Raw genomic sequence first — 12,260 nt, 5'->3', positions numbered from 1 at the left:
AGACTAATATACTTTGCAAGTAATTCCTTTTGAACATCCCGTCATATCATATATGTTCAATCATGCATGAGAATCAATAGTCCTCACGAACCCATCAGTATCAATGATTTTTTAGCTTATGTAATGTCAATCACCATGCCAGAATATGAATGCAATGTCTATACCCTTTCCACCAATTATCTCAATAAAAACTAAGTGTGTAAGAGAATCTAGCCCATTTAATGCATCAATTTGCTGCAATTTGAAATAGCTTTCTCAAAGCTCTATGAACTTGACCTCTCTTGAGGCGCTCAACAAGAGGATTGGGTTTAATATAAAAATCATAATTAGTATCAAATTTACCAAAGATTCTATCTACGACTGGTCTTTGCCACCATCTATACAACTTAACCATCATTGTCACTTTAATAAGGGTCACTATACTTTTCTAAGTAGGAGTCACTATGTCACTCCAGCTTGAATCAAAGAGACCAAGTTCTCAATATGTACGGTTAACATTACTTGCCTAGTCAAAATCGGACAGCATTTTGTTTGTAAATCGAACAAATTTTCAAAAATTTAGTTGGTGCCATCTCACAATGAGACCCTCCACGGAAGGTTTACGGCTCACCATTTATGGCTTATACCCAAATTCCTTCTTAAATTTTGAAAGCAAAAGTCATTAAACCATAGATTTCTCAGTGCATTTAAGTTTATAAGTTTATGCAATTTATTTTGCAAAATGAACTGTTTGTACAAAAAGCCAGATTGCTATCTTTCTCAAGACACGGCTAGGTCCACACATCTTTTCTGTCCTGCAATGTAATGTGTGAACTTTTATAACTTCAATGTTTTTTCTTCATACAAAAGAGAAGACTTCAATGTTTTGTTCTAAGCAGAAGACTTCAATATTTTTTTCCAACTCATCCTTCTTCATACAGAGCCACCAGATAGTGTATCATAATGATCACAATATATAAAAAAGCTTTAAACGACTTCCCAATTAGTATATGCCATCTCTCGCGAGACCCTCCACGGGAGGTTTAAGGCGTTCCAACCAGATGCTAACGTATACATACCTGCAGATGTTATGAATGTAGATCATGCTCTTCCAGTCAATTCATTCTAATATTTAAAAATTCATATATAGGTTTAGGAAAAAAACACCAAATGAACATATAATTTTGAATACATGAGAACTAGCACAGCCTGTTCTAAGTAGGTACATGTGCACCTACCTGATGGACATTTTGCTTTGAAAATCAGAGTCAGATATAGTAGACTGCTTTCTTCAAAGTCAAGTTGTGATGAGATCACGTTCCGTGTGTGCTTCCATCAGCTTCCATATGCATTCTTGATTTGTTTACTGAGCCGATGTGATTGCTCCAATTGCCTACCTTTGTCAAATTCACGAAGTGCATGTATACGTTTGTGTGCTAATGTGTATCGCAAGCCATGAGAGAACATATTGAGAATCGATATGTATTAAGACCTGAGAAAGCATCGATACCTGAGTGTTTGTATGATGAGTTTGGCTTGCCAAGAGGATGGCGCTTAACCACCATAGGAACGTAGGGTTTTTCCACTATCCAGCGCAGACCCAAACACCTCAATAGGAGCGTGCAAGCGATGAGAGAGGCCGAGAGCTTGTGACATGAAGCAAGATGGCAAGGGCAAGCAAATCCTGAGCGAAGAAACTGTGAGAGAGAATTGCACCAATGTGAGCTAAACAAGGGGGAGAGAGTATGTCTAATATCCTGTAACTGAGAATTACGACCCTAGTTGTAAGAGAGAGAGAGAGAGAGAGAGAGAGAGAGATATAGAGTATGTGTGGGTGTGTGTGTGTGTGTGTGTGTGTGAGAGAGAGAGAGAGAGAGAGAGCATATGATGCCACAAGCAGTCAAGGCCAACACGATGCCAGCGGTCGATTTCCTCGCCGAAAACCATCAGGGTCAAGAAGAATCAAGGCCACCAGCAAGGTGCACGAGTGTGAGCGCGAGGCTGAAGCCAGGATAGTAGAGTGTGTATTAGAGGGGCTATTGAACAAACATAAACCCCGAGGGTTGCCTAGAGACAATAATCTCGCAGGCTACGAGTGGACGAGGTAGAGAAGGGTTGAAACACGCTACAGTGTTGTGGAGCAACGGTCTCAAAGGTTAGCAATGGTAAAGGCCCTCATAAATTATGAGAAAGAGAGAGAGATGAGGGTTTTATTAAAAAAAACTCCTCTTTATTCAAAAGAATCAAGATAGATGGAGCCAACTTGGGCTAGCTAAGATGTTTTAAAACCTTATCATGTGCTTCACTATATTGCAAGATTGGCTAGTGATAGGTCATCCATGTATCTCTTGTTGGGTGCAATTTAAGCTAGGTGCTTTATGTGTGTGTGTGTTTTGCAATTCAGCTAGAATCGAGTAGAGCGGGTGTGTGTGCGTGAATGCCGCGAAGGTGTGGATGTGTATGTGCATGTACGAGCACAAAGAGGAGCAAAGAGAGAGTAAAGGAAATGTCTTCCACTCGTATAATCAATAAAGAAATGAAGGCTCATTATACCTAGAGGAGACGACTCCTCGTTTTTTTTAAAATTACAAGGAAGGTGGACTCAAGCTCGTCAAAGTTGTGTGTGTGTGTGTGTGTGTGTGTGTGTGTGTGTGTGTGTGTGTGTGTGTGTGTGTGTGTGTGCGCGCGCGCGCACCCGCATGGTATCCCGGTGTAGAGGAGTGTGTATGCAGGTAATAGGTGTGCTGTTGTCATTATGATGGTCCCACCTGCAAAAGTGGTATCAAAGCCTAGGACTACGCTCCAATCAATTTCAACATTATGAAGGCTACGCATGCAAAGACAAGTGCAACTTTGATTCTAAGTAGTATGATTATGATTAACAATTTGCTTTAAATTTCCATTAATCGCATGATGTCTTTGCTAATCACATCTTAATTGTATCCATAGAGTGGAGATAACATTTAATTTTGAGAGCTCTCTTAGGAAAGCCTTGCTATATTGTGCAGAGTAAGATTGTTGGGAGACAATTCGGTCGCACAGCAGGGAATGCGTATGAGCAGCATCTTGCGTCGTCTCCATTACGGCAGCCAGAACAGTTTCAATACTTATTTTATCTTCCCTCTCGATGTTGTGCACATGCGAGCAGGAGAACATAATCCCCGACATGTAGCACATCGACCCTAGCTTGGCTAGTATCTTTTCCTGAAACTTCAGCATGATCTACACAATTTGAGCTTGACCACCAAGACTTTGAAATGGGACACGTACAGGTTGTGGACTTTGGTAGACATATTAAGGCTGGAAAGGTGTTGAGAGAGCAGGGGCCGCCATGGACGCAAATATCACTGCAGCCTCGGATGTAATCACGTCATTGTGAACATAGATCGACCTTCTCTTCCTCTAAGGAGTGTTTGGCACCATCTACATAGCACACCTCTCATCAGCCTGGCTTGCCTACCACCTTTCCACTCCAGTGTCTTTGCGGCACTCGTATCTCAACCACCACACCCCTCCCCCCCCCCTCCCGGCCCCGGGTCTCTTACCTCCACACACCTACCGGCTCTTTGTTCGCATGCAGCGGCTTCTAGCCACCACATCCTCTTGCTACTCTCGCCTCGATGCACCACTCAACCGACCTGCGACTACTCTCTCTCCCCTACTCACACATAGCTCTCTATTCTCAGTCGTCTACTGCCAGAGTCATCTCCCTCGTTACCTGCTCACACCAACCACACCCACCACTACGCTCGGACTCTCTCTCACCTGCTGTCATGCACGTTGAGTCCCTCTCCCTCTTTACAAGTGGTTCTCTCCTGTCCTCGCCCCACTCTTGCCATCTTGACTCCCCCACACCAAGACACACACTCTCGGCTGATTGTAGCGCATGCTGCCTCTTCACCCTACAACTCTCTCTTTTTCAGACCTGGGTTCCAGCCAGACGCGGCACCTGCGTTTTCTTTTTTTTCCCTCTTGACACCTTGACTCCGCGCACACAAACACACACACACACACACACACACACACACCCTACAGCACGCCCTGCGTTATTTTCCCTCTCACCCCCTTGGCTCCTAAACACACAAAGATATGCCTTTTTTTAACGACCTTGCAAATCACAAGGGGCTTTGGACAGCTTATCATATAGTAAAAAATATATGATTGCTAGATGAGTCACTAGTTTCAATACACACATCTAGTAAGAGACAACTCTTAGATGCTACATATAATAATTTTGTTACTATATGGAGAGTTGAATAGCCATATGGCAGTTCAAGTCTCAATATGGTAAAAAGATCACTAGTTCAATGTAGGAGTTGACTCAATTACTAGTTTGACCTTACATATCGATGTTTTCAAACCAGTAAGTCAATTAGCAATTTTTGTTATGACCTAACAAGTCATCTAGTAATATATAAGAACGGTTGCTTGCAAACTAGTAGTTCATCTAGTAACTTTTCTATAAACAACCTAATAGTTCACCTAATAATTTATTAAGGAACATGTAGACACAAAATAGTAATTAATCTAAAAATTTTCCCATGAGCAAACAATTTAGGAGAGATTACTTCAACATTAGGAGACTAAAGTAGGCTTAATTCATAAAGATAGCTATGAGTATAACAAATGAAAGCTTACATAACGTGTGTAAGCTATAGTTCTTAAATCATGTGGTTGGATTATAAAACTACTTGTCATTTGTTACAATGATATCCTTCATGGATAAAGAGCCAACTTTATCAAAATCAAAAATTATCAGGCCTTCTAACAAAAGCCATGTAACTAAATCTTCACACATAGTGGATTTATTAGTATCCTCATTTGCTCTCTTCTTGAGGAAACTATTTGATTTTTGCATAGCAAAATACGTTGGCTTGATCAAGTGGTACAAGTCTCGTACTTTCTTGAGATTTAGCCACTTCATTAATATAGTTTCTTTGTCATCCCTGGACAAATTTCGTGCCTACATAATTGTCATAACAAAATAACATGGTTTAAAAAGTGACGTATTATTTTTGTGAACATAAGTAAGGCAATGTTTTTAGCTTTTATTGCATACCTGAAATTCCAACACACATTGATTTTGATTCATTGAACATCCCCCATTAGATTTCTGCTCCTAAAACAATTAAAGTCCACTCTTTTATTTTGTAGCCACATGCAAAAATATTTAAAGAATCTTATTCTTGTGAAGAAAAAAACCTTTTTCTTTTTTAGCTTCAAAAACTTTGAAGCTTGATCTTTCTCCTTTAGTAGCTCTTCAATCTTAGAAGTAGCCTATAGAAGTGGGAAAACATAGCTTTTTTATAACATTAAAATTAAGTAGGGTAAGTATTTCATTAAATAAATATTCCATGTGAAGCATCTTTAAATAGTACCTTGCGCTTTCGTGTGCTTTTTCTTTTCTGTTCTTGGTTTGTACCACTTATAATTTGTGTCCTTCCATTGATTTTTCCCTTCACAAATTATTCAAGAAAAGAGTGCAATCAACAAAAAGTTTTAGAGTGAAAAAAATACATGAATTAGAATTGTACCAGTTTTGTGATATGGTCTTCACACTCATTTAATTTATTGTTTACTTCCATATCCTTTTCTTGATAGCATTGGACAAACTCTTCATCTTGCATGTAGTTTCTATATGCCTGTGCATTAAGCAATTGAATTTGGATATCTCACACACACATACACACAAAACTAGCTAAATTTACCTCAATTATTTCAATTGATATCTTTGTGTGTGTGTGTGTGTGTGTGTGTGTGTGTGTGTGTGTGTGTGTGTGTGTGTGTGTGTGTGTGTGTGTGTGAGAGAGAGAGAGAGAGAGAGAGAGGAGTAAACCACACATACATCATAAGCATCACTTTGTAAATCATGATTTTCCCATGGCATCTTAAGAATGTCTGCTTCCGTCTCTCTCTAAACACATAATAACAAATTTTATCATGATCGGTCATATATTATTGTTATTTTAAGATAGAAGTGCTTACATGAGTAGCTTGTGGTTGCTCTTCTTCTTCTTCAATAGATATACAAGTGGTTTCTTGTGCACAAGCATCCTTTAGCTATTCAATAACAACAAAAGCATTACTTTCTTCATCATTAGTTTTCATATAAATTTCCAATACCTTAGAGGATTACTCACAAGTTTTGTGAGTGAACCATATTCTCCTAGCTCACTTTCTCCTTGTAGTTCACTTTCTCCTCCATCATTCTCATGAAATTCTTGGTTATCATCATCATCATCTTTTTCTTTTTCTATCTAATCTCATGAAAACATTTCGATTATACTTTGACATAATAGAAGTTCATTACTTAGAGAAAATCCTACAAAATGACACATACCATTGGGGTGCTAGAAGATAATTCATTGTTTGGTTTCTTTTTTCTCCATTTTTGTTTTGCCGCAAGAGACTTGATGGCCCATGTATAAACGTCCTCTTCTTTCCAATGATAATTTTGTCCAGCTACTATTACAGGCTTAAGCTCACCTTTATTTTTTCTTATTACATCCAACACGGTATTCTTTCTCTTCTAAGGTCTCCAAATGGCTTGTGTTTGGCAAACCATCCTCTAACAAACCCATAGTTTGAATAAAGAACTCTATGTCGGTTATTACCCTCTTCTAAGAGGAAATCCCTACCATAGAGTTTATTGGGTTCTCTAAGCTTAGGAGGTGGAGGCCTAAACACCTGTTCATATATGATTGGGTCATATTTCTCGTTGCTAGTAGTGTCAACACCTATAGAGATTCTAGATGGAGAAGAAACAACTCTCTTATTTCCAAGATGACACCCCCTCCAAGAATCTAAAAATTTGAGGGCCTCTTCATTAGAGAAAGACAGTAGTTTCTCCACAAAGAACTGTGGATAACTCATATCTGAAAAGACAAAGCATTGAACACACACATGAGCAGCAAGACATTTAAGTAACAAAGTTTATCTCAAAAATTATACACACACTTGTCATTACTTTATGAGTAATGTTTTAGAAAGACATGTAAAGAAAACTATGACAATGAATACAACAATTGTCATGTATAAAATAATATGCATTTTAAACTACTTCTACAAGTATACTAGCCATGCTTGCATACTAACAACAAGTACAATAATCTCCATCCATAAAGCAGGTCTCCCAAAAGTTCTAGCATACTCTATGATGAGGTTCTAAGAAAGATATGCAAAGAACATCGAAACAATGAAGCTAGAAATTGTCATCCATAAAGCAATAGTCATTCTAAACTACTTCCATAGGTATACTACTTGCATAACAATGAATACAAAAATTGTCATCCATGAAATAACAGTCATTCTAAACTACTTCCACAAGTATACTAGCATTCTAAGCTACTTCCACAAATGTACTAGCCATGCTTGCATACCATATGAGTGAAGTTATACAGAAGATATGTAAAGAACACCATAACAATGAATACAACAATTGTCATCCATGAAGCAATAGTCTTTCTAAAATATTTCCACAAGATTACTAGCAGTGATTGAATAAAAGGGGCTACCACAATTATATGTCTATGGAGAATGCTAAACAATAGGTATCCATCTAGCTACCTGTCCAGGCTTTATAACCTTTCTTTGTTTTGTGACTGTTCAATCTTTAAGTTGAATGGAACATGTATCCCAACTTCTCCATTGATGCTCCTCTCTGCAAACTTTATAAGTGTTTTGTTGATATGCATCATGCTCCAATAAAGCAAGCTTTGCCCTTTTCCTTTCGTATTCAGTCTCTCTAACAACAGCATGTTGAATCTGTATTGCATTCTCGCTATTCAAGCACACTTGAACTATATCATGGACCTCCACCCATAATGGAACATTTCCACAACCTCCTTCCATTAACAAGCTATCACGCTACCTCAAATCCTTCACCTCATAAGCAATGAGCCTCTGCCTCCTTGGTATTGGCAATGGAATAAATTTGTGAAGTATAGAGTAGATGGTCCGAACACAATCCCATGTGAAAGGAAAAGGGGCCTTCTCAAGCACACTCATTTGAGTAACTAGATCTATTAACAATTGTTCTGAGTCCCCGTTTCCCACAATGCATTGCTTGTAATACCGTCCACCAAAGAAAAGCATACACTTTCCATCAAACTGTGTTGAGAACAAGGATGTTATACAAGCCTTCCAGTGACCTCTGTGTTCCACCGTTGCATCATCGGTATCCACCTTCACTATGACATTGGCACCCACATTAAATATATCCCCTCTAAAGAGGACCTTTTGGTATGTCTTTACTTCCAAACATTGGAAGTACTGCTCTGGAATGTTCCAAAACTTCTTTAGATAAGTTTTCTCTGCACTAGTAGGATCTCTATAAGTGCATCTCTTCTTTGATATTGCAATCCCCTTGAGAAGAAGATTTCTAGTGCATGGTGAATTGCTTCCATATTTTGATAGATCACTCCACATAGATTTAGCCTTTTCAATTAAAGACACAACCAATAGCCCATCCATATGTGATGGAGCATCTGCTAATAGCAAGCTGCTTTGAGAAAGAATCAATGCACAATGTAGGTCCTTCAAAAACCTTTCAGAAGGTAAGAGATTGTCACTATCACCACGGATAGCCTGAAAAGCTCTTGTGAAGAACCTTCTCAAATAGAACTTTGCAAATGAAGCTTCATCCTCCATGTTATTTGTTTTGATGGAGCTGTATGCCTTTACAAGACGCTCAAATATGTAACACCAAAAGCGGTCATGCAACCCATGGCGCAAGACATCATCAAGCATCTCACCATTACCTATAAACAAGTTATCGAGAGATTATTCTCCTAAACAAATATATCAAACTTATTGTTAGGAAATCAAGATATACATACCAGCTACATGTTCTAGAGTTGATGAGTTCACACCAAAGATTTCTTCATTTCGAACTCTCCATGATTGTAGCAATGTCTTCACAACTTCTATGTCTTTCAAAGACCATCCATGATCTCTACTATGGTTGTAGAAGCTGTGTGCAATGTCAATCAGCAAAAATCCCAAAACATGCATTTCAAGAGGAATGCCACTAACAACTCTCAAAACATATGGTAGACACCACTGGATGAACTTTTGGTTCTCCTCTGCCTTGAAACTTGCAAAGTAGATGCTTGGGGAGTTAGGCCAACGTCCATATCGAATGGAGGTAGGTGCTGCCTTTTTAACAACCAACATAGCAGCATCGATTTCTTTCTTCAAAGGAGCCTCAACACTTTCAAATAAATGTGAGATATATTTCTTGAATACATTCAATGATAAGATATGCATTGGGTCGTAGACTAAATCTAGAAAGAGATCAAATCCATATAGATCATATAATCTCCAGAGTATGGACTCTCCTGAGAGACCAGCTTCTTTCCATGATGGTTCCTTTTCTTTGTCTGTGCAACACCGTTTAGCCTCATCAAGAGCTTTTGTCATCTCCTCAATGGTCCTCTTTGAAGGTGGATATCTAGCTTGTCAGCGATTTTCATTATAGACGTATCGCCCCTCTTTTGATCCTATACCAGGTCGTACTAGAGTTTCTTGAGGTTTATCACACCTGCAAAACTCTTGTCCTCCATTCTTGAAGAGGCCTATTTTGCACTGTGCCGGATGGTCGCCTGTAACCATCATAACCATAGCGCGTAGCGTGCATAGCTTTGAAAGACCTTGTTGATTGGCACCAAAGATCTTCTCTATGGGATAGTCATACAACACCTCCACACCATTTAGATATAGGCTTTCCAGCTCATCTAGCAAAGGTTCCAAAAATGCCCCAAAAACTTCACCAGAAACCTTCATAATTTTCTTGCAACTTTGAGGGATAAACAAAACTGGCAAGATATCAATGGAAGACTTGATTCCTGGATTCAACACCATGACCTCCACTACCCCACAACTCTTTTGGGTTGTCTGTGATGTCTGAAATCCATCCCAATGTAGCAACAATGCTACATTTCGAGGATCGCCCTATTCACATGGCCACCCAAAAAATAAGTTTGGTTTGAAATCATGAGATCTTTAAAAAAAAAAAACAATGTGATGCTTCTATGTACCTTTTGTAGGCTCTTTTTACACACAATGTCCTCTTTACATTCGATGCAGACAAAGTTGTACTGTTCTCCCACAACATTTTGAAGAGCTTTATAACGTCTATTGGTAGGAAAAGTAGTGTAAGACTTCTTGCAAAGAGGATTAGAGCAGAAAACTGGTAGCTCATAAGATGTTGATGGATTCCAAAAGTCCTTGACTTCTTGGAATTTTTGTCCATCCCAAAAATCAACAATGCTTCTTTGGTTGCTAATTGCATCTCCATTGAGCCATTTTTCTTTGTGCCTCCATAAACATAGTAGCTCGTGGCAATAAGTGCTACTCTTTGTCAATAGCTTCAGTTGAGGCCCGATGGGAATGTAGTCAAAGGAAAGCATTGATTTCCTTGCTTTGGCACAAACTGGACACTTCTCGCAGCATTCCAAGCAATCGCGTTTAAGCCTCGATGATAATGATCCACCTTCACATATGCACTTAAGAACCTCTCCTGTAAAGTTGTCCTCATTGCTTGGTTGAAGAAGCTTGGGTGGATGCTTGGCTACATCACTACCTGTGCAGATACGATAGCGCAAGGAAGAAACTATGCCAAGACCTTTAAGCATGGTTTGCAATTGATCCCAACAAGCTGGAATTTGAATCCCTCCAAGGTCACCTTCCCATGTAGGAGGAAGTTGAACTAATAGCCTAGCCATGCTTCTCTTGGAAGCATTTTTAATCACTCTAGCCCCCCCAAAGTCTCCAAATAGGATGCGAAGCATTCTATCTTGCACACCTATTGGTAGTTTATGTTCATCCCATAAATTTTGGAGCTCTAGTATCCTCTCAACTAGCTCCAAGTATAGAGGAGAAGATTGATTTTCTTCATTCTCACTAATAGACATTGGCTCATCAATGATGTCATTGCCATCATCATCAAACGCAGAGACTTGAGCCTGATGTTCATCATTCTCTTCCATGTTTCCTTCTGAATCTAGTGGAGAAGATAAACCAAAACTATTTTTGAAGCTTTCAAAGTTATGTGCCAAAGCTTGATGGCGATAATAGGTTGATGCATGAACTTGTCTACCACCTGCACAATACATGTTACATGTGCACCGGGTATTTCTTTGAGAATTGTTGGGCTTCTTGCCTTGTCCCATGGCTCGGGTAGGTGTTGCATTATGGGGTCCATCAATGTGTTCGGCTAGATGGTTAATTGCTCTACTATCACTCAGGTCATTGGCAAGATCTAGTCTTTGTTCTGAATCCATTTTTTGTTTTTTGCTAATGGAAGGATGGATATTTCCTAGAACATCTTGTTGTTTGTGGTGATAAAAGGTACGCTTGGTTACAAGGCACCAGCCATTGTTGGAATGCTTGCAAAGATAATTGCAATCACACTTCCAAAACTGTGTTCTCTCCATAACTGTCAAAGAAAAATAACGAGCGATGTTTGTAATATTCATTAAGCTACAACACAACATGCTCTAAGAGAAATAAACTATGGCTTTCCAAGAGGTACTAGCCCATTCATCAAACACAAATTATCTCTCCATTACAAAGTTAAACACTTCAATGCTCTGAGAAATAAACAAACATGAAAATACATAAATTACTTTAACTTCACAAGAAGTAAATGATCTCATAAAATCATTCTTCTATGTAACTTATTTTGAATCTACCAAGGCTTTTCATAAGTACAAAGTCGTTTTTCCGGACTGAGACGGATTATCATACTCATTCTATAGTGCATCAATGACAAAGGCATGTTTCCACCTCCATAGTGGGTCACTTTGTAATATTTGATTAGGCCTAACTTTTCTTTTGCCAACACTAAGTTTAAATTTCCATCCCAATCAACCAAATAGTCAAGAAAAATCTTTTGTATATTCCAAACTTTTTTCCCGTTAGAAAATAAGTTATATCTTATTTCTAGCCATAACACTTTTATCTTCAAGCGTTGCCAAAATCTTGGTAATATTGTGATGCTAGATCTTCTCGTAGCGCACGAGAAAATGTTCGTAAAAAGAAAGCTCGTTCTCCATCATTTTGAAGCCCAGTGGACAAGTCATTTTGAAGAGACATTTTGAACTAGCAACCAAAGAATAATGAAAAGAATAGTACGGATTTAGAATATTAGCATCTTTACAATCAAAACATTAGCATCTTTAACACAAAGCCATTAGCATCTTTGACAGATTTGATATGTCCCGACATGGGGAAGGAATTGTTCGTTTATGGGGACCAAAGTTTCTCTCTCTCTCTCTCTC

At 38.8% G+C, this 12,260-nt stretch overlaps 1 pseudogene; it reads right to left on the bottom strand.

Annotated features, from left to right (window-relative positions):
- Window positions 1–7,506: 7,506 nt before the first annotated feature.
- On the bottom strand, window positions 7,507–8,628 carry LOC147431167 (uncharacterized; annotated as a pseudogene).
- Window positions 8,629–12,260: the final 3,632 nt, after the last annotated feature.

The sequence above is a fragment of the Adiantum capillus-veneris genome, chromosome 21, assembly GCF_014529385.1.
Source record: "Adiantum capillus-veneris isolate H3 chromosome 21, ASM1452938v2, whole genome shotgun sequence".
NCBI lineage: Eukaryota > Viridiplantae > Streptophyta > Polypodiopsida > Polypodiales > Pteridaceae > Adiantum > Adiantum capillus-veneris.
The sequence above is the reverse complement of the archived record's forward strand: the minus strand, read 5'-3'. Positions and strand labels throughout refer to the sequence as shown.